This window comes from Sus scrofa, chromosome 7, assembly GCF_000003025.6.
Source record: "Sus scrofa isolate TJ Tabasco breed Duroc chromosome 7, Sscrofa11.1, whole genome shotgun sequence".
Taxonomy (NCBI): domain Eukaryota; kingdom Metazoa; phylum Chordata; class Mammalia; order Artiodactyla; family Suidae; genus Sus; species Sus scrofa.
This window is the reverse complement of record NC_010449.5, coordinates 57,743,828-57,765,849: the sequence shown is the minus strand read 5'-3', so window position 1 is coordinate 57,765,849 and position 22,022 is coordinate 57,743,828. Positions and strand designations below refer to the sequence as shown.

General features: G+C 49.6%; 1 protein-coding gene across 3 annotated transcripts in view; it reads left to right on the top strand.

Annotated features, from left to right (window-relative positions):
* Positions 1-22,022, top strand: part of LINGO1 (leucine rich repeat and Ig domain containing 1) — a 205,531-nt gene that overhangs the window by 124,272 nt on the left and 59,237 nt on the right. For 2 of the 3 annotated variants that reach the window (XM_021099021.1, XM_005666134.3), the window contains 2 exons: positions 1,242-1,409; positions 15,441-15,532. The gene's annotated coding sequence lies outside the window, so the exon portion shown is untranslated. The remainder of the gene's footprint in view (positions 1-1,241; positions 1,410-15,440; positions 15,533-22,022) is intronic. The other variant, XM_005666135.3, reaches the window with a different exon arrangement.

Here is a 22,022-nt window from a genome sequence, read left to right as displayed (position 1 = left end):
TAATATCCACGTGTGCCTAGTGGCTGCCCTATCAGGCAGCACAGTTATAGAGCAAGTCCGTCATTGCAGAATGCGCTATTGGACTGCACCGGTCTAAAGACATTTCTAGAGGAGTTCCCGTCGTGGCGCAGTGGTTAATGAATCCGACTAGGAACCATGAGGTTGTGGGTTCGATCCCTGGCCTTGCTCAGTAGGTTAAGGATCCGGCGTTGCCATGAGCTGTGGTGTGGGTTGCAGACACGGCTCGGATCCTGCATTGCTGTGGCTCTGGTGTAGGCCGGTGGCTACAGCTCCGATTGGACCCCTAGCCTGGGAACCTCCATGTGCCACAGGAGTGGCCCCAGAAAAGGCAAAAAGACAAAAAAAATTAAAAAATAAATAAATAAAGACATTTCTAGAGATCCAGTCAGCCCATTGGTCTGTGATTCAGGATCTGTATCATCGTGCCTTTTTCTGGAGCTGAGAAGAAAGCCTGCAGCCCCTACCTCAGAGGACTCATTAAGGGCCTAAAGAGGCTTAGTGACTTTCCAAAGGCCAAGACCTCGGGCAGTGTCCTGACTCTGCAATATCCCCACCCTATTTCTCTCCATAAAGGTCCCAGCTTGGCCTCAGAGAGAAGCTGGGAAAGAGTGTGGGTCCCTCAAGGGGTGGCCCCCCCATCCAGGGATGGTGCCCAAAGGAGGCTGGTGTGAAGGCAGAGTCGATGGTTTCCTGGTTCCTCAGACAGGAAGGCATGTGCAGGGCCTGTGCCTGGAATACCACCATTCATTCTCTTGGGTTAAGCATAGTCCTCTCTAGGATTCTTTTAAAAGTGTAGACCAGAGATCAAGGAATGTGGCTGTCTCAGCTTTGTCCTGTTCTGGCTGCCTCGGGCCCTAGGCCTAGTTCTGGGCAGTGTCTGGAAGAGGAACTGTGGGAAATGGGTCCACAGTACTGCGGGTAAAGCTTCCCCACCCTCTCCCCGCTTCCAGGCATACACCATACACTCTGGCAACAGCAGGTGGATTCCAGCCATGCCTGCCCCCCCACCCCCCGCCCCAGCCCTGCCTTCTCTTCAGAGGAAAGGCCTCCTTCAGATGCTCTTCCATGGCCTGGAGGTACTCCAGGCGGAGAGGGCAGGAAATGGGGAAAATAAGATACGAGATGTGAGGAAGTGAAGGCAGCATGGATGACTTTGCCCAGATGCCTCTCGGTCCCCCGTATGAACCATACTGCTCACTCTTGTTTCTCCTGTTTTCTAGGAACCCCACAGCCATGTCCTGGCTGCCTTGAATCTGCCTCCCACCAGCATTGCCGGGCTCTGGCCCTGTCCAGCCACTGCACCTGCTCCCAAGCCTATTCCTCATCCCAGCCTGTGCCGAGGGGACTCCTCAAGCTTCAGGACTCAGTGGGGCACAGTGGCAGTCACGGTAGGTGGCATCCCCACCCTGCCTACTCCCTGGTTACTGGGGATGCCTGAGCCTTCTTGGTCTCTGGAGCAGGAACATTTCTGAACACTTGATCTGTCAGGATTCCTTTGGTTGCAAGCAGCAAAAATCCTGTTCAATAGAAAGAAGTTAATAGCTCATGTAACTGTAGTGTCTTCAGGCAGGGTTTGATCCAGTGATTTTTAACAATGTGCTAGGATCTGTCCTCTGTCTATATTCCTCTGCTTCTCTTTTTTTGGTGATGGCACCGCTCCTAGTGGCATTTCACATGACATGATCATAAGATATCTGGGCAGACAACTGTCCTATCAGTTCCTGGGGCAACAGCTACCAGGTTGAGTTCTGGGGTCTGGGCTAGAGACAAAACCTGCTTTCCTGATGGTCTCGGAGTTGATCTCTTGGGGCCAATTGGCAGGACTAAGATTATCCTAACCTTTTGATTGGGCTTAGAAATGCAGATGGGCTGGGGGTCAGGGCCTGTTCTTCCCCAATCATGTGACCAGAAATGAAGGGGAGGGTGTTTCCCAAAGGAAGCTGAGGGTCCTGCTAGCAGGGAGGAGATGCTTCCCACTTGGGGATTACGGCGTCTGCCCCCTTCTCTTTTTCAAGGCCCAGTTTAGGTCTCTCCTTCTCCAGGAAACCTCTGCTGACTGTTCCAGCCAATGGGTATTTCCCTAGTTCATCCTCCAGTTCCACCATTTTTGTAGATGGAAAGACCAAGTTCAGTGTGCATTTCCTTATGAGTGCTCTATTGTTACTGCATCAGTGCCAAAGCATGTTGCTCTCTTTGCCCTGGCTGCTAGGAAGCTCATAGTTGGTCTGTGGCGCATTTTTGATAAGTGCTCAGGATGCTGTGGCATGCAGTTGTTCAATAGCTTTGCCTTTGGCTTCATTTCTTCTCTCTCATATTTTTCCCTTGTTCTGATTCCTTCTCTTATTTTTCAGCGTGTGCTGTTCTTAGCAGCTTCAAACTCTTTTAGAAGGAGGTGGGGTATAAATAACCAGGAGCAGTCGTAAATGAAGCATTCAGTGCTGACTGCAACCAAATGCGAGGCCTTTTCTTTTCTAGGGACTGCTGGGCCAGGGGTCTCCCCAGGCCCAAGACCAAGCCTGTCCTCAGGTAACACCAAAGCCAAACCATGGCAGCCCTGGTACAATGCCCACCTTGCCCTCCTTGAGTTGAGAATGGCATTGTACTGTCTTCTCTCTTCCCTCTCCCCTCCCCATCTTATCAGAAGCTAATGAAAGAGGCTGGGAAACCCAATCCTCTGGTAATTAAATTTACTTAACGGGTATTCAAGTGGAGTAATGAGAAGTTTAATGCAGTGATTAGATTTTTCTTTAATTAATTAAAATGAGAACCATGTTTCTTTCCAGCAAACCAACTTGACCCTCTGCTTGAGCGTAGCAGGCAGAAGTAGTGGGCGTTTTGGTTGGGTGGCTGGGGGTGCGGCGGGTTGGGTACAGCCTCCTACCCAGCTCTGACAGCCACTCAGGCCAGTCTCTGATTTGGCTCCCATGTCTGAGCCCTGTGATTGCCAGAACTGGGCTAGACCTGAGCCACCCTAGGGCTCAAGGATCTAGCAGTCCCCATGCCTAGCTGAAAACAGATCCAGGATGGAAGTTTCAGAGGAGGATCAGCAAGATGGCTTAATGCAAGGAGCACAAAGGAGGGATTTCAGGCCCTGTGGCAGGAAGAGGCGTTTGGATGGCATATCTCGTTGCCACGTGCCAGCTAACACCTTTGCCTGCATGTTCAGCCAGGCCTGGCTGTACCTCTGTTGGCCCTGGATCATTTGGACTATGGAGTGGGGACATGGGGGTAGATAATCAAAAAATCTGAGCTAACCCACAAACCATTTCTCTTTGGCCTGAGAAAGCATTCATGCCGGAAGACTGACTGTCCTTGCTGAGTTTCTGAAGGCCAGTTAGGGATGCAGGGAAGCACTTCCTGCCCTCAGCCACTTCTGCAGGAGTCAGGTGGCTGCTGGGGCACAGTGAGTATGGGAATCCCAGCATAGCTGCCTGGAGTGGGGCATCGGATAGGCCTTGCCTCAGTAGATGGTGGGCATAGTGCAGACTCAGAAAATAGGCCCAGCACCCCAGGGCAAGGATATGTTGTTTTCAAAGCAGTGATTAAGGCCGGGAGGAGTACTGAATGCTTCATGGTAGGAGACAGAAAACTTTTTTCATTGAACTCTGACCCCAGCCCTACGCTGAGCCCAGCTTGTCGTGGATACTAAATGGAGAAAACAGGTGCTGGGGTGGGAGGGGTAGATGGTCTTGTTTGTTCATCCCCACTGCCAGCTCTGCTGCCTGTGGGCAGGACTGCTGTGCCAGGCCCCACACTCTGCAATGGCCAAGATGAATCAGATGTGGTTCCTGCCCACAGGGCTGGAGGGGGAGGTGACAAGCAAACGTCAATGACAGTCGAGTGATCAGAGTTGAGGTGGGCCTCCCAGTAATCCTCTGGCAGCAGGTGGGAGTGGGAAGTGCTGGATGTGGGCCAGGGGGAGGCTAGGATAGGGTCCCTGTGAGAGATGAAGAGGATGGCACCATGGGGGTCTTGGGGGTTCCTAGGGGGAGTGATTCTCCCCTTAAGAGCCAGCTGTGAGCCCCCACTCCCCAGCCACCTCAGCTCCTGGTGAAGTGAAGGACTCACCTATGGGGGGGGGGGGGTGCTGGACACTGGGCTGCTGTTGCCTGACAAGGGAAGCATTTTTACCATTTCATACAGGCACTTGCCTAATGACACTCAGCCTGAAGTAGCCGGTGGGGCAGGATCCCAGGTCTTACCTGCCTCCAGGCCTGCACACCGCTGTGCCCACTGATCAGGGAAGTGAACTTGCCTTGGGAGGCAGAGGCTCCTCTTGTTCCAACTTCTCCACCTGCAACTGAGTGACTACAGCCTGGGCGCTGGTGGGGGTTGGGGCCTCAGAGTAGGGGGTACGAGGAGGGCCTTGGGCAGATGGGGGACTAGCACCAGGAAGGAGGGTCTTCTGCTTCCTTGGTCCTCATTCCTCCCCTCTCTATTTTTGTTGTTGTTGTTTTATTCTATTTTATTTCATTCCATTCTGTTTTATGCCATTTTACCCACTGTCATGTTCCCAAAAGGACCAAAGTTGGCTGTCAAGGTTATATAATGTAGGACAAGATAGAAAAATGTGAACTTAATGATAGACATAAAAGGGAAACAAGGGTGAAGACCCAGAAAGGGTCCAGGAATGAGATGGATTTTATAATGAAAATTCTACCACTCTTTATCTACGCTTGCTTTGCCAAGCTCTAAACAGGGCTCTGAGCTTCCAGGACAGCATTGCGAAAAGGGAAACCCAGTCCCAGGGGTCATCCAACAAACCTGTTGATCAAGATAAGCAAAACTTTGGCTGATGCTGAAACCTGAGGGGATTTCCTGTGAGCCCTTTATGGAGAAGACCCAGTGTGGTGAAGAACAGCCCCTGAGAAAAATCCTTACCGAGAGCCTCACATTGCATTTAATAGCGCTGTCTACAGTGGTAATGTTCAGCCTTGCCTTTCCTCAAAGCATAGTTCTGAGGGGTATGTTATAGCCCAGATGCCAGCTCTGCCACTCCTGCTCAATGACTCGGGCTGGTTTAACACAGGCATTCTAGTCCCAGAACTGAAACTATTGGTGTTTGGTGATCTGTCACACATTTTTCTTAAGAAGACATGCTCTCGTTTGAACTTTGTTCCTCCCCTCTCTAGATCCCACCTCTCTGGATTTCCACCCCCCGCCCTTGCGCCCCCCCATTTCCCTTCTTCCATGGCTCAGACTTTTCTGAATAACTAGACTAGAGAAAATACCCTGCCAGCCACATGGGGGAAATTGAGGCCCTGAGAGGAGCAGGGATCTGCTCAAGACCATGGGTCTCTGCTTCTCATGGCTCTTTAAGGTGAAGCGTCCAAAATCACATTCTCTGGAGTCTACACTTTAAACACAAGGAATTCATGTTTCGAATACTGTCCCTGGGCTGGGAGGCCTGGTAGGGGCATATGTACACACGAGTTTGCCTCATACGGGCAGATGAACCAGGGAGCCACCTCTGTCTCCTCTGGCACTGCGTCCCCACACAGCTGTCCATCACACCACCCCCTGGGGTCCAGCTGCTGCAAACCTCTGTCTCCACAGTAGGAAGCTGCAAGATTTGCTGCAGGTGAGGGAACCGAGATGCGGCATAAGGCCACAGTCACGCAGCTCCCTGCAAAGGTGGATTTTCCTGACAAGTTCCAATGCTGGGCAGTCCATCCTCTCCAGACTGCCCCCTCCAAGGGCCCCCAGCACCCCTCACTCCCACATCCACTGCTGCTTCCCTCTTGTCTTGTGCTCCAGCCAAAACCCATGACTCTTTCCCAGCGCTCCCCACACTTGCCCACCCCCAGGCCCTTGCTCAAGCTGTTCCAGCCCCCTGGAGTTCCCTTCCCAACTCCATCTGTCCAGATCCCCTTCATCTTTTTAGGCTGGGCCCAGATGCCACTTCCTTCATGGAGACTCTCTGTCTGCCTCATCGTGATCAGAAGCCAGCTCCCCCCTTCCTCCGAGCACCGTCCTACAGCTCTTTGCCTGGCTCCCTCTTAGGCTCCCAGCCTCTATGTGTCTGACTTTGTACTGTATGGAGGCAGTTACCCCCAGGATCTGGCACAAGTAGGTGTTCAGGAAGCAGCTTGAGTTCTTGTCTTGGGAGGGGCTGAACCTCCACAAACCATTCCTTTGCTCAGCAGTCCTGGCTCAGCTGGCCCCTCACCATGCTGTTCCCAGGCTCTGCTCTTACCCCTCCCTACCCAAGCCCCCTGGGGAGACCTGCTGCTTACTTTAGCCCTGGCTGGGAGGGATTGGGGGCTGGCTTCTGGCCCCAGCAGACCTCCCTCTGCACGCTCGACCTCGTCCGGGTTCCAGGGGCAGGAACAAGGAAGTCACAGGCCAAGTCTTGGAGCCTGGCAGGTACAGGTACTGTGTCCTGAGCACTGGTGGAGGGCTGTGTGGGTGCCCTTCCTGGCTCTACTCACTGACTGCTGATGGTTGGCTGTGTGACCTTGAGCAAGTCAGGTAACCTCTCTGTGCCACAGTTTCCTCATCTGTTAAATGAGGTGATGCTAAACCTTCCTAGGGTTGCTGCAAGGATTGAAGGAGTCAATACAATGTAAAGCACAGCTCCGACACAGACACATGTACTCCCTGGATGCTGGTTGTCACCATTGCCGGGAGGCAGTGTGAAGGCAGAGTGTGGGGAATGTTCAGGGCCAGTTTCCAGAAGGTGGTGATACATGAGCAACAACTTGCAAGACGAGGCACAGAAGGCAGGAAAGGACATTGTGGGAAGAGGGAATCACATGGACAAAGGCCCAGAGGCAGTCTGGGGGACCAGAAGGGGCCTGAGCATGTCTATCTAGATTTCAGGAAAGAATGGGAGGAAGGAGGACCCCAAGCTGAGGGCACACAAGAGCCATGTCCTGAGGGACCTTCGGTGTCACACTGAGAAGTTTGGGAGAGGTCATGAGTGGGTTTTTTTTTTTTTCTTTTTCTTTTTCTTTCTACCACAAAGGCAATATTTGCTCATGCAAAAAATTGAAATGATATAGAAGTGTGTCCTGTTAAGTTCCCTCTTTACCCTTAAATCTCATTCTGCCAAGGAATCGCTGTTGTAGGTCTGGTATGCCTCCTTCCAAAATGTTTTCTCTGCCTTTATAGACATATGTATTGTGTATTATCTGAGAAAAAAAGAAATGGAATTTTATTGTGCACATTACTCTACAACTTCCATTTTTCATTTACCAGTGTGTTGTGGGAATCTGTCAGTGTCACTGCATACAGCTCTTCCATGTTCTTTTTAATCGTTGCCTAATATTCCATTGTTTGGACATAGTGTAATTTATGAAACTAGTCCTGGGTTGACGGATATTTAGGTTGTCTTCACTTTTTCACTTTTTCAAATAATGCTTCAGTGAACATCTTTGTATATATATCTTTGCTGACATGTGTAAGCCTTTCTGTAGGATATATTTCTAGATGTGGAATTGCCAGGGTGAAGGGTATGCTTATTAAATTTTGATAGGTACTGTCATATTGCTCTTTCAAAAGGTTGGGCCAGTTTATGCTCCCACCCTTTGTATCTGCGGGTGGCCATTTCTCCAGCCATCCTCCTCACTGAACATTAGCAAGCTTTTTAATTTTTGCCAATCCAAGAAAACATCTCACTGTGGTTCCAACACTCACTTTCCTTCTTCCGGGCGAGGCTGAGCATCTTTTCATATGGTTCCTGGCCATTTGTAGTTCTTTCTCTGTGAATTGACTGTTCATATCCTCTGACCATTTTTCTTGTCTTTTTGCCCTTTTTTTTTTAACTGGATAAAGGAGCTTTTAGTATATTAGGAATTTAAAAACTTTTGTCTGTTGCGTGTGTTGGAAATATTTCCCCTAGCCTGCCATTTGTCTTTTTAACATTGTTTATGGTATCTTTGGCCATATAGAAGCTTTAGATCTTTATTCAGTCAAATCTGTCTGACGTCTCCTTAGGGCTTCTGAGTTTCATGTCTTGCCCAGCCAGGCTTCCTGGAAGGGCTTGAAGTGGCATGAGAGTGGGTTGCATTTGTGACAGGGAAGGGTCATGCTGGTTGCCACTGTGTAGAGGGTGGATGGAGGTGGGGTTTGCAAGCCAGCTGGGGTGGGAATGAGGGGGAACTGGGGAGAAGATGAATTTGAGACACAGTCAGGAATTGGCTGACCAGGGTGAGGCTATGAGCATGAGAAAGGGAAAGAAAGGACCCTAGAATGACGTCTGGGTGTTTGGCTGGGGACTGAATGGCTAGTGCCACAACCTGCCTGAGGTAGGGACAGGACTCGAGAGGGAAAAACCTGCATGTGCACATAAGTGCTCACCCTGGCAGGGACATGTGTACATCTGAACACATACACGCAGACATACGTCCACGCCCACGTGCATGCTTGGAAGTTCTGGAGATTGGCACCTTTGTGCTGTGGCTCCATGGTGGGGGCGTGTCTACTTTTTGTGGAGTTTCTCTTCTCTACCAAGTACTACAAAGCTAAACACACACACACACACGCACTTGCACACACACATGCACATGGCTCCATAATCTCCACCACCATGTGAAGTACATTTTACAGATAAGGAACCAGACGCAGTGTAAGTAACTTGCTTGAGGTCACAGAACTAGTGAGTGACAGAAAGGGGAGTTTGGGGACAGCTTAGATCAGACCACTCACACATAGAATTCCTGCCAGTGGCATTGAGGAATGCCTTTCATTCATTTCTAACCTGACCACCCCTGTTTCATCAGGGACTCTTAGGATGAGGGCTGGGCCTGACTGTGCGTTTGAAATGCAGCCTTCCAAGGCAAGTGACTTCCCCTCTCTGTGCCTCAGTTTCCCCATCCTGAAAACGCAGTGACAGTACCCACCTCCCAGGGTGCTGGTGGGCATTGAATTGTTAGCATGTGAGAAGTGCTTAGGTCGAGGAGGACTGAACTCTCAGAGATGCTGCCTACAGTGACTGATGAGATGACAAAAATCTGTGCCCCTTGACCCGCTCCGATCCCTCTCCATCCTCCCTCCACCTGCCGTCGTCTCTCTCCTAGGCCAGCTCTTCCTCAATTCCCCACAGGAACTTCTTCCAGCATTTGCCTTTGAATCTTTGTCCTCTGTTTTCAGCCCCCAACCCCTTGGCAGACAGTGAATTAAAGCCCAGTCAGTCAGTGAAAACCATTCAGGGGAAAACGATTCATGTTGCGCTCGGGGAATCCTCCCCCACGCAGCTCTAGTCAGGCATTTTCCACGAGCCAGTGCATTCATCCCAGCATTGCCTGGTCCTCTGGGTACCAGACCATAACATCCAAGTCTAAAACCCCTTTCTCCCTGAGTGGGGATGCTCAAGTGTATTTTTGAGCCCGGGGTCCAAGCTGACCCCAGCCCAGCCAAAGCTCCACTCCAGCCACAAGCCGTTGCTGGATCCCTGACCCCAGGATGAGTAATTCTCAGCATCATTGGTCAGGAAACTTGCCCATAGGAAACAAAAGCAGAAAGCCCAGCAAATTCTGGGCACCATTCCTTACCCGTAGCCTATCTAAGCAAATCCTGTACTTACGAGGCTGGGGGCAAGGAGTACAAACCAGGTTAAAAAATTTCAGGTCTCCATCCAATTTAAATTTTCTCCTGTGCCAAAAAACGTACCCAAACCACCAAGCTTATTATGGATTTCTCATCCTCAGAATAAACCCCCAAGTAAATACACTCTGTGGTAAAGAATGGAGAAGGTACTGCCTGTTTCTTTCTAGGATTTTGTTTTCAGTTATACCGTATCAGTCACACCCTTTTATTCCTAACCCAAAAGATGGCAAAACTTGCTTCAGTCCTTCCCAGGGAACAGCTACCCCCAACTGCAGGTCCCCAACCCCAAAGCCTCCCAGAGAGGATTCTTTGAGACGGCTCTTTTGGAAGCCCTGGTCCCCGTGTCTTCAGGTCCTACCAAGCCTTCCTTTGCCTCAGAGGCTTCTTCACTTTAGATAATCCCACCCCTGCCTCTGACCTAATCCCCCATCCCCAGCACACCCCAGTACCCATGCAAGGTGCCACACAGTGCTGCAGTTTCCAGCTACCCTGGCCCAAGTTCAAAATCTTTGGATGCCCATAGACAAGTATTGATACCGGCACCCAGTGCTCATTCACAGGGAAGGTCTTTTTAATGGTCTCAAAGAAGCTGCGTTGCACCCATTTGTTGGAAGTGGGTGGGTGGCAGGAGGTGGTGTATTTTCCTGCAGCCAAACCTTATTTCTGGAAAAGGTGAGAAGTCACATGGGCCTTTGTATAAACTAAGTGCTTTCTCCTCAGGTCGAGGGGCTGCCTCTTTGCCTCATTCCTTGTGTTTTCCCACTGGAGCACACATCTGAGGTGATAATTGCTGAAGCAAAGTGCCATTAAGTTCAAAATATAAACCTACAATTAAGCTTGCAGCACGTTGTCATTTGTGGCTCCAAGGCCCCATTGGAGTTTTCCTCCCCCCTGCCCAACCCCAAATTGTCCATTCAGGACAGACCCGTTGGGGGTCCTGCGACCTTTCCGAGAGCTGGTGCGAGACCCGAGTCAGGGATAAAGCTCTAAAGATCCCCCAGCCTTTGTTCCAAAGTCAAGTTCAAGCCCTTGAATGGAGGCCAAGGCTCCAACTGTCATGAAGCTGCTACCAGCGGCCTTGGCTCATACCTCCCCCTGTCTAGGTGGGGATGGTCCTGTTAATGGATCCTGCTGAAGGGCCTGGAACGTCCCCCTTTCCCTGTGAATAGGGAAGCCTTCTACTTGGGGACCGAGATTGTTCCATTCCCCAGTGAAATCCTATTTATTTAGGGGCTCCCAAATGGAGCTTTGTTCTCTCACCCAGAACGTCATCCAAACATGGTCTCAAACCACATGAAACCACATGGCCCCATGTGGCTGGAGGGGATGGAGGTAGCTAGTGAGGTGCTGCACTAACAAGTGCTCTCTGAACGCTCCGTGATTGAATGTGACAAGGCTCCCTCCTTTCTTCTTTTACCCTATGAATTCACATTACATGTCCAAGTGGGACGTGGGGAGGGTGGCAGACTCTGATCCATTGAGTCACGCAGGGACCCAGAGTGACAGAAGCTCCTCCATGCTGTAGCTGCCCCTTCTGGAATTTGTGGCCCCCTTCAGCCACTGTAGCGAAGAAGAGAAAATGGTAGAGTCACATCCTGGCTCCTAAATGCATTGGCCCAGCAGTGACACACAGGACTTTTGTGCACAGCCAGAATTTCTCATGTGGCCTTAATGTCCTGCAAAGGGGCTGAAGAAACGTGGGGATGTTTTGTAGGGGAAGGGCATTGAGAGAATGTGCCCAGACATTCAGTGAGCTGTAAGCACATCTGTACAAGGGGTTTTATGGAATGCTCTTGGAGCAAGCGTTTCAGAATTGCAAAGGCCATGACTTCCTGTTCATTCTCTCCACCTGGGGAGGCCTTGTGTGTGTGGGAGGCACTGCTGGGAAATGCTCTGAGGGAGAGTCCTTGTGAATGAATAAACCCCAAGGCAGGCCCAGGCCCTCCACCCACCAGGTTCCAGGTTTGACTCAGCTCCTCCTCTCTTATCCCCATTGGTCGCTGGCAATACCAACACAAATGGAATTTTTCCGGAGGAAAAGCAGGGTCATGAGTTCAGCATTGGAGGGAGAAAATCCAAAATGTGGCATCCAGAAACCACTGTGTCTTCGTCTGTTTGGCTGCTATAACAAAAGAGCAGAGACTGCATGGCTTGTAAACAGGAGTTTAATTTTTAGTCTGGAGGTTGGAAGTCTAAGATCAGGGCATTGGCAGATTCAGGGTCTGGTGAGGGCCTGCATTCTGATTCATAGGTGCCATCTTCTCGCTGTGCGCTCACATGGCACAAGGACGAGAGAGCTCTCTGGCGTCTCTTTCATAAGGGCACTAATCCTGTTCATGAGGGCGTCTCCTCATGACCTCATCACCTCCCCAAAGCCCCACCTGCAGATACCATCACACTGGGGAGTGGGTTTCAACCCAGAATTCTGGCGAGGGCACAAGCATGCAGTCTATGACACGCTGGATGTGACAACCTCAAGACCAAGAGAGCACCCTCACCAGGAGAGAGAGAGAGAGCTGGAAGTTGCCTTTCGTCCACGTTTTCATTCCTGCAGCAAATGAGGCTGCGAAGGGCCATGGAATGGATTGATTTTGACACCAGACTCTGCGGAACACCAGGGATTGAAGCTTTGCTTGGCCCCTTGTTCACCATGGGTTAATTACTCTTCCTGCCTGTTTTCTCCTCTTTAAAATGGGGATATTGATAGCCTCTGTCTGTCTTACACTGGGTGTGAGGATCAAATGAGTTAATGTTTGTAAAGCACTCAGAAGAGTGCTGGGCACAAGATGATGACTCTATTAACTATCATGATATCATCATCATCATCATCACCCAGTACCAGATACTGTTCTAGATGTTGAGGGAGTAGATGTCAAGCTCCCTGCTCTCAAGTGTGATGGGGGAAATGGAAGATAAACAGAAAGAATTAAATCAAGATGATCGTTTCAAATGCACATAAAAAAATCACTCATCATTATTAGTCGGCAGGGAAATGCAAATCCAAGCCACAGTGAGATACCACTGCCTGTCTCTTACATTTTTACAAAATTGACAATATGAAGTGCTGGTGAGGATACAGAGCAACTGGAGCTCTTATATGTTGCTGGTGGGAATGCAAAATAGTACAGTTACTTTGGAAAACAGTCCGGCAGTTTCTTATAAAGTTAAAAATATGCTTACAATATAACCCAGCAATCCTACTGCTCGGTATTTACCCAAGAGAAATAACAACGCCTATTTGTGCAAAAACCTGAATGGGAATATTTATGGTGGCTTTATTCATAATCACCCAACACTGGAAAAAATCCAAACGTCCTTCAGCTGGTGAATGGATAAACAATTGAATACTACTCAGCAATAATAATAATAATAAAAAAAAGAATGGAATTCTGATACAAGAAACAACCCAGGTAAATCTCAAATGCATTATTTTCTAAAGGAACAAAGCCAGACTCAAAAGGCTACATACAGATGATTCTGTTTGTATGACATTCTGGAAAAGGCAAAACTACAGAGACAGAAAACAGATCAGTGGTTGTGAGAGGCAAAGGGTGGGGGAGTTGACTGCAAAGAGACAGCTCGCGGAGATACTTGGATTTGGGGGGCTTCCCTATCATAATTGCTGTAGTGGTTACATGCTGTACCCAGCTAGCAAAGGTTCTAAACGGCAATTTTTGTTCTTTTTTTTTGAGAAATAATTGACATACACCACTGTCTACACTGAAGGCATATAGCATGATGGTTCGATTTACATGTATTGTGAAGCGATTACTACCTAGCATTCACCATCTCATGTAGATACAAGAAAAAAGAAAACAGAAAAAAAAATCTCCTTGTAATGAGAACTCTAAGGACTTACTCTCTTAATAACTTTCCTATATAACAGACAGCAGTGTTAGCTATAGTCGCCATATTGTGCTCTGTGTTCCTCGTACTTATTTATCTTGTTAAGTGGAAGGTTGTACCTCTTGACTACCTTCCTCAGTTCCCCCTCTGTCTCTGGTAACCAAAGTCTGATATTGTTTCCTATGAGTTTATTTTATTTTATTTTATTTTTTGTCTTTTTTTGTTTTTTCTAGGGCTGCTCCCACGGCATGTGGAGGTTCCCAGACTAGGGGTCCAATTGGAGCTGTAGCCGCCGGCCTACACCACAGTCACAGCAACGCAGGATCCGACCCACGTTTGCGACCCACACCACAGCCACAGCAATTCTAGATCCGAGCTGCGTCTGGACCTACACCACAGCTCCACGGCAACGCCAGATCCTTAACCCACTGAGCAAGGCCAGGGATCGAACCTGCAACCTCATGGTTCCTAGTCAGATTCATTAAACACCGAGCCATGATGGGAACTCCCCCTGTGAGTTTATTTTTTTAATTTTCATTATTTTAGATTTCACATAGCGTATTTGTCCTTGTCTGACTTATTTCACTTAGCATAATGCCTTCAAGGTCCATCCATGTTGTCACAAATGGTAAGATTTCCTTTTGATGGCTGTATTATATACACACACACACACACACACACACACACACACATATACACACACACACACACATATATATATATATATAAAACATCTTCTTTGTCCATTCATCCATTGGTGGACACTTAAGTTGTTTCCATGTCTTGGCTGTTGTAAATAAGGCTTCAGTGAACCTGGGGGTCCATACATCTTTCTGAGTTAGTGTTTTCATTTCCTTTGGATGTACACCCAGAAGTGGACTTGCTGAATCATATGGCAGTTCTATGTTTAATTTTTTGAGGACCCTCCATATGGTTTTCTACAGAGGCTACACCAATTTACATTCCCCCCAACAGTGTGCAAGCTTTACCTTTCTCCACATTCGTGCCAGTTATTTGTTATCTAAAAAGGGTAAATTTTACTGCAAGTAAATTACCCCTTGATTAACCTGACTGGAAATGAAGTTCACTGTGGCATCGCTGAAACAGGGAAAACCCAAATGACAAATCAGCCAATCAGGGTAGTGTGACATGGGTAAGGAGAGGTTCCCACACATGGTGGTCAGGGAAGGCTTTCTGGGGAGGAGCCAGGACCGTGTAGACATGGAGGGGGGTGTGCCAGGCTGAGAGAGCTGCAGGTGGCTGGCGTGACTGGAGCTGAGTGAGGGAGGAGAGGGTGGGAGAGAGGACAGAGGCCTCAACTCTCCTCTGGGCGTGATGGGGGCCCCTGGGGGGCATAAACTGAGGATGACTGAATCACTGGTGTGGGTGAGATGGTCCAGGGAGGAGAAAGGAGGGGACGATGGAAACAGCAGCTTGTGAGCATGTGTAAGGAGGAGGATGGAGGGTTGTGATGAAAAGAAGGAGAGGATGGGTCGGGAGCTTCCTCCAGGAGGGAGGGAGTGGTGGGCCAGCCAGAGGCCCCAGCCACGTGGAGCTCCTTGCTGAGGGCATTGGGGGCAGGGGTGGAGCAGAAGCCAGACATCCTGGATTGAGGATACAGGGGATGAGGACAGGTAAGTGACATTTCCAGGAGGCAGGGGACAGGCTTGGTGGGGAGCCAAGGGAACCTCAGAGAGAACAGGGTAGAGCTGTGTGTGTGTGTGTGTGTAGTGTGAACAAAACTTGCCTAAGTGGCCTGACCAATGGAAGACAGTGTGTGATGATGAGAGGGGAGGGGTTTGGACAGGGCCTTCAATGCCGGACCTGGGAGGCCACTCAAGGAGATTGGGGAACAGGAGGGAGGCTGGTGCCACAGGCCCATCCCTGAGGTGGGGAGGCAACACCAAACCCGCTGGACTAGGGGGCTGGGATCTGCCTTGGGGAACCCATGCTGAGGTGGGCCCACCCTGCATAGGAGAAGCCCCATACATGCCTGCACTAACCTTCCTGCTCTTCCCCCACAGTGCATGCTGAGAAGGACAGGCTGCCGCTCCCCCTACCGCCTTCTGGGCCCCCAGAGGCCTGACTGTTTGCCTCCCTGTGCCGTCTGACCCAGGTAGGGGGAGAGCAAGGTGGGCTCTCCCTGCCTCATGCTTCCGCACTGGGTGGGAGGGCTCTAAGAGTGAGGACCAGTGGCCCTGGGTGAATGAGCTCTTGTCAGAGGCAATGATTGTTGGTGGTTGGTGGGTGGGGGCACAGCACAGGATTTGAAGGCCACAGCTGCAGCAGGGCCTCCTGGGGAGGAGTCCCCAAACCTCCAAGAGGCAGGCCGCCCCAGCAGCAATCCATCCTCACCAGGCCTTGTCTTTGGGACACTGAGAAGCCCTGGGACACTAATTCCTCCAGCCAAGGTTTGGCTTTCAACTGTTTGCTGTCTGCGGCTTGTTAAGGATCCTTCTGGTACACACCTGCCAAACTTTTGCATCTGAGGTTTTCTCTGCCAGAGTCGCCGTGCTCATTCACCTGGCGTGTGTGCTTCTGTGAGTGGTGGCTCTTACTCGGGAAGGTCCCCGATCTCTGCAGGACACCCCCAGGGCAGAGCTGCTCCTTCTGGCACCAGGAAGAGCCCTGCTCACTTTTAATTCCCTTGTGTTGGGCCTGAGAGAGGCTATTTCTCTGCGGCTCCTGGGCACCCCAGGTGGAGACTTTCTGCTTGGGGACAAGTTCCCCAAGGGCTGGGATGCTGTCGGAGCTAGGCTTGCCAGGAAAATACAGGATGTCTGGTTAGACGTTAACTTGAGGAAGATAACAAATCATTTTTTAGCGTAAATGTGTCCCAAATGTTGCATAGGATATTTAATTTTATGTATTCAATCTGGTAACCCTAGCAGGAGCTGAAACCCCAAACCCCTCTTCTTCTGGGGAGTCCTCCTGACTGGGCCCACCATGGGTTGTGTCCAGTGCCTATGGAGGGTGACCTGGAGTCAGGGGCAGCAGAACCTTCTCAGGCCACAATCAATGAGTCTTTCCTAATCTCTCAGGTCCTGCTGGCCAGCCTTGGGGCAGAGACCCAGGGTTCCAGCTGAAGGCTGGGGCAGTAGTCCTGGCTGTTAAGAGTGCTCTTGGGGCCCTTGTGTTCCTCTTGGGCTCTCTAATAGCAGAATCCCAGCTTAGGAGGTCACTGGGCGGGGTCGGCTGGGCCTTTGTGCCCGTGAACAGAGCTGTGAGACAGGTGTGGAGCTGTGAGAGGAACCAGGAATAGAAAATTGTTTCCTGAGCTTGGAAATCAGAGAGTGCCGCAGGGGTGGGGGCAGAGGGGTAACAAGGGATGAGGCAGGGCCAGTTAACGAGGGCTCGGAATGTCCTATTTCTGTATCCTTCAACACTGGGGAGACAAGGAAGTGTTTTCTCTTTACGTGGAGTCATTTTCCTGACTATTAAGGTAATACAGTCTCTATATGTCTATCTATCTATCTATCTATCTAATAACATGGACATGTTTGAAGCATGCACTTCAAGCCTTTCCGATGATCTCTTTCTTGCCCGGGCTAACCAGTGTTAACTAGGACCATACACCATATCCTTCCAGATTTTTTCTATGTACTTGTCAACATATTTTAAAAGGGAAAATTAGTTATACTGCTGAGTCACCTGACTTTTCATTTAATACCTTGCCTAGATCATTCTAGCGCTCTTCCCTGTCCTTTGATGTCCACTGTATGGATGGTCTTTCAATTATGTTCTCCATGATTAATCCTGTGGGTGGCCATTTAGTTTGTTTCTGGTGTTTGGCTATCTATAAACCTCACTCAGGGAAACTCCCACTTCACACATCTGTGTGCGCTTGTGTTGTGGGTCCTTTGGGAATGTTTCCAGAAGTGGACTGCCTGGGTCAAAGGGCATGCCCATGTCAGGGTTTGATCTATAGGCCAAAGCAACCTCCAGAAACTCGGGCCAACTTACCGTGTACAAGAGGCCTTGTCCGCTCACCCTTGCCAACCACGGGCATTATCAATCATTTAAATCCCTTCCAATCTGATAGGGAAAATGGATGTATTTGACATTTCTTTGATCACCAATGCGCTGGAGCATATTTGTGTACACGGCTTGGCCATTTCAACTTATAGGTGAATCGCCTATGTCTGTCCCATCCTCAGCTCATTTTTCTAGTCATCTGTCCATTTGTTCAGTAAGCATTGATTGAGTACCTACTAGGTATTGGGGACTGTTTTGGTTAGGAACCTAACAGTAAAGAAAACTGACAAAAAGAAAAAGAAAAACCTGCTCCGTGGAACTTAAGCTCTAGTGAAAGAGAGGAAGCCAAGGCAAAATAGATAAATAAATGAAATATGATGGGTGTGTGAGTGTTAAATGCTCAGGAGAGAAAAACAAAGCAGGGAGGGGATGGGAAGTGCTGAATGACTTGGATGTGGTATTCAGGACAGCCTCCCTGGGAGGTGGCAGTGAAGCAAAGGCCTGTGGGAAGGGGAAGAATGAGTCACATGGATGTCTGGGACCCTGCGTCAGGAGCGGGGCTGGCCTGTTCAGGGCCCTAAGAAAGCTAATGTGGCTGGAACAGGGTGAGGGAAGGAGAGAGTGGAACATGTGATGAGAGAGGGATCAAAAGCCAGACCCCACAGGGTCACTCTAGGTCCTGGGCTTTTACTCAGAATGAAGCAGGGAAAGTGAGGAGCCGTGGAAAGTTCTGAAGAGTGATATGACATGTTCTGAGTCTGATTTTAACCAGATCACTCTAGCGACTGGGAAGGGGGCCAGAATGGAAGCAGGGAGATCAGTTAGTAAATCTACTATAGTGATTCAGGGGAGAGAAGGTGGGGGCTTGGACCAGGGAGCCTTGATGGGGGGGTGGGGGCGGTGGACAGATCCTGGGTGCATGTTAATGGTAGAGCCAATAGGATCGCTGGCAGATCAGATGAGGGAGTGTGTGTGTGTGTGTGTGTGTGTGTGTGTGTGTGTGTGTGTGAGTGTGAGTGTGTGTGTGTGTGTGAGAGAGAGAGAGAGAGAGAAAGAGGGAGAGAGAGAGAGAGAGCCAAAGATTACTGTCTTAGTCATTTTGGGCTGCCATAACCAAATACCATAGGCTGGGTAGCTTAAACAACACACATTTATTTCTCACATTTCCTTAGACTGGGACGTCCAAGATCAAGGTGCTGGCAGACTCAGTTCTTGGCGAGGGCCCTCTGCTTGGCGTGCAGATAACTACCATCTCACTGTGTGCTCACGTGACCTCTTCTTTGTGCACACACAGAAAGCCCAAGCTCTGGTATCTCTCCTTCTTCTTCTAAGATCACGCATCCTATTATGAGGGCCCGACCTTCATGACCTCACCTAACCTCATTGCCTTCAAAGTTCCCACCTCCAAATACCATCACATTGAGAGGTGGGGCTTCAATGTACGAATTTTGGGAAACCCAAACATTCAGTCCATAACAAAGATGCCAAAGGTTTTGGTTTAAGTAGTTAGAAGGATGCGGCTGTCATCAACAGAGATGGGGCAGAGAAGTGGAAAGAGTGGGTTTCGTGTAGGGGGGAGAGGAGCTCAGCTGTGGACAGGACTGGCTACATAAAATATGGGGCCCAGAGTTAAATGAAAGTGGGTGGCCCTTTTTTTAAAAAACACACATGTATATATAATTTCAAAGTGGTTACAATGGAGAATTAAATAAAGCCTGGGATCCTTCTGACTGTGGGACCTGATGCACCTGCCCAGGTGGCACACCTATGAGCAGGACCTCACTGTGGGCCTGTGAAGTATGAGATGCCAGTAGACATCCAAGTAGAAATAGATGTATCAGGATGGAGTTCAGGGGCTGGTTTGAGCTGGAGAAACAAATATGGGGTCATCAGCATAAAGATAGTATTTAGGAGTTCCCGTCGTGGTGCAGTGGTTAACAAATCCGACTAGGAACCATGAGGTTGCAGGTTTGATCTCTGCCCTTGTTCAGTGGGTTAACGATCTGGCGTTGCCGTGAGCTGTGGTGTAGGTTGCAGAAGCGGTTTGGGTCGCGCGTTGCTGTGGCTCTGGCATAGGCCGGAGCTCCGATTCAACCCCTAGCCTGGGAACCTCCATATGCCGTGGGAGCGGCCCTAGAAAAGGCAAAAAGACAAAAAAAAAAAGAAAAAAGAAAAAAGATAGTATTTAAAGCTGTGAGATTGGATGTGAGCATCAAGCGAGTAAGAATAGGTTGAAAAGAGAAGAAAGACCAAAGACCCAGTCCTGGGGCCTCCTTTGGCTAGAAGTTAGGGAACTGAGGAGGAACTGAAAAGGTGACTGAGAAGGTGCAACAAGTGAGGTGGCGGAGAGCCAGGTATGCTATCCTGGAAGCCAAGGGCAAGACATGTTTCAAGCACGAGGTCAAGTAAGACGCAGACTGAGCATTGATCATGCATTAACCATGGGGAGGTCACAGGCGACCTTGGTTTCAGTGATTGGGGGAGAGTGTGTGAAATGCATCTTATTGACTTGTAAGAGCAAACTGATTTACAAGAAGGTAAGGGATTTAACCCTGTACCTGTCATATGTTGCAGATATTTTTTTTCACAGTTTGGGGGAGGGGTTGTCATTTAAATTTATGGAGGTTTTTTTTTTTTAACCCTTTAGAAATTTGAAATTGTCCTCGGTCAAGTCTCTCACCCTTTTCCTTAAGAGTTTCTGGGCTTACCCACTGGAAAGTTTTGAAAATATTTTCTTATGTTGTTTGCTAGTTCTTTATGATATTTAAAAATATTTAAATCTCTAATTCATCCTGAATATTTTTACGTGTGTGTTTGAGGATAGAGATCTAAGCGCTTCTTTCCCGAATGACTAGCCAGTTGCTTGGACACTGTTTATTGAGCGAGCTGTCCTTTTCCCCCTGTTCTGAAGCTCCATTCCTATCATCTGCCAAATGTCGCCGTAATCTCATGTCTGTCCAGGCCTTGCTGTTTGATTCCATTGATCTTTGCCTAAGGGAGAGATTTAGGAAGTCCAGAGAATAGATCGATTTGGCAATTGGGTAGAGTGTGAGAAATCAGGAGGAGTAGAAGGAAGTTGGGGATGATGGGAGCTCTAAAGTGTTGAGGGCCTCCTATGAGCTGTCACAGTTCTGCAGGGTTGGTGTTCTGTACACCTGCTTGCAGCCAAGGAAACTGAAGATCAGAGAGGTTTTATCACGTGTTCAGTGGCATCAACTCGTAGAGGTAGAGTGAGATTGAGAGGCTCTCTCAGCTCCCATGCCTGTGTTCTGTCCACCCCAGTGACAGGGGAGGTGGGAGGGGCTGGGTTTCGGGAAGGCTGGAAGGGCTCCAGGCACAAAATACCTCCCCACCACACTCAGCAGCCCCGTCTGCCATTTGGCTGGGTCATGAAGGTTTTCCCATTTCCAAGAGGAACCTGTTAAAACCAAAATACTCCTGGCAGGGAATCACACATTAAGTTTACAGCTAACATCTTAATTATCAGTTAACACCTCTGCAGGGATTAGCTGACAACCAGCTGAGGACACTGAATGGGGGCCTGGTGCATATCTGGGTGGGGGAAGGCCAGGAGAGGGGAGGAGGGGAAGCAGAGGGGACAAGTACCCAGCAATTCATAGCTTTTTCCTGCAGAGCTGGGGAGAGGGGAAGGGAAGGGCATGGCAGCTTCACTGTAGAAGCCTAGGGCTGAAGAGGCTAGGACACCAAAGAGCTTGTCACCTGCTCAGTCTTGGTCTTGAGAAGGTTGGGAAATCAGCCACCATGGGCCACCTTGGGTACCAGCTCCCAGCGGTCACTCAGAGCTGGGATTTGTCTCAGACACCCAAACACCGGACCTGTCACTCAGGCCTAAGAGTAGGGGGAGGAGAGAGGCTGATGCCTCTGGAACCTTCTCTCTATCTTTGAGGACCAGTCTACCCAGCAAGGTCAGGGCTCAATGTTTGACCAGGGTCTCAGCTGTTTCTGTGAGAAGGGTCTGGACTCTGTGAGTGAGGAGGGTTGGAGCTCAATTCGTGACCAAGGTTAGGGCTCCACGTGTGGCCAGGATTGCCGTGCCCTATGTGAGGAGAGTGGAAGCTCAGTGTGTGAGGAGGGTCGAGCTCTTTGTGTCACAAAGGTCGAAGCTCATTTTGTGACCAACGTCGAGGCTCCATGTGTGGTCAGGGTCACAGCTCATTGTGTGAGGAGAATGGGGATTCTGTGTATGGAGCATATGGCCAAGATGAGAATTCCATGTGAGACCAGAGTCCATGAGGAGGGTCCAGGCTCAATTTGTAATGAGGGTGGGGCTCGGGTGTGAAGAGAGTCAGGGCTCCGTTTGTGATGAGAGTCGCAGCTCGGTATGTGAGGAGGGTCGGGGCTCTGTGTGAAGAGTTAGAGCTCTGTTTGTGACCAGGGTTGCAGCTTGTGTGTGACCAGGATTGGGGCTTTGCGTGTGGGGAAGTTTAGGTATCTGTGTGCAAGGGTTCCCACTCTTTCTGTGAGGAGGATCCAGGCTCAGTTTGTGATGAGGGTCGAGGCTCTGTGTGGGAGAAGGGTCGAGCTCCTTTTTGTGACAAAGGTCAGAGCTCAGTTTGGGGAGGGGCACCATGTGTGGCAAGGGTCACAGGTCCTTGTGTGAGGACAGTGGG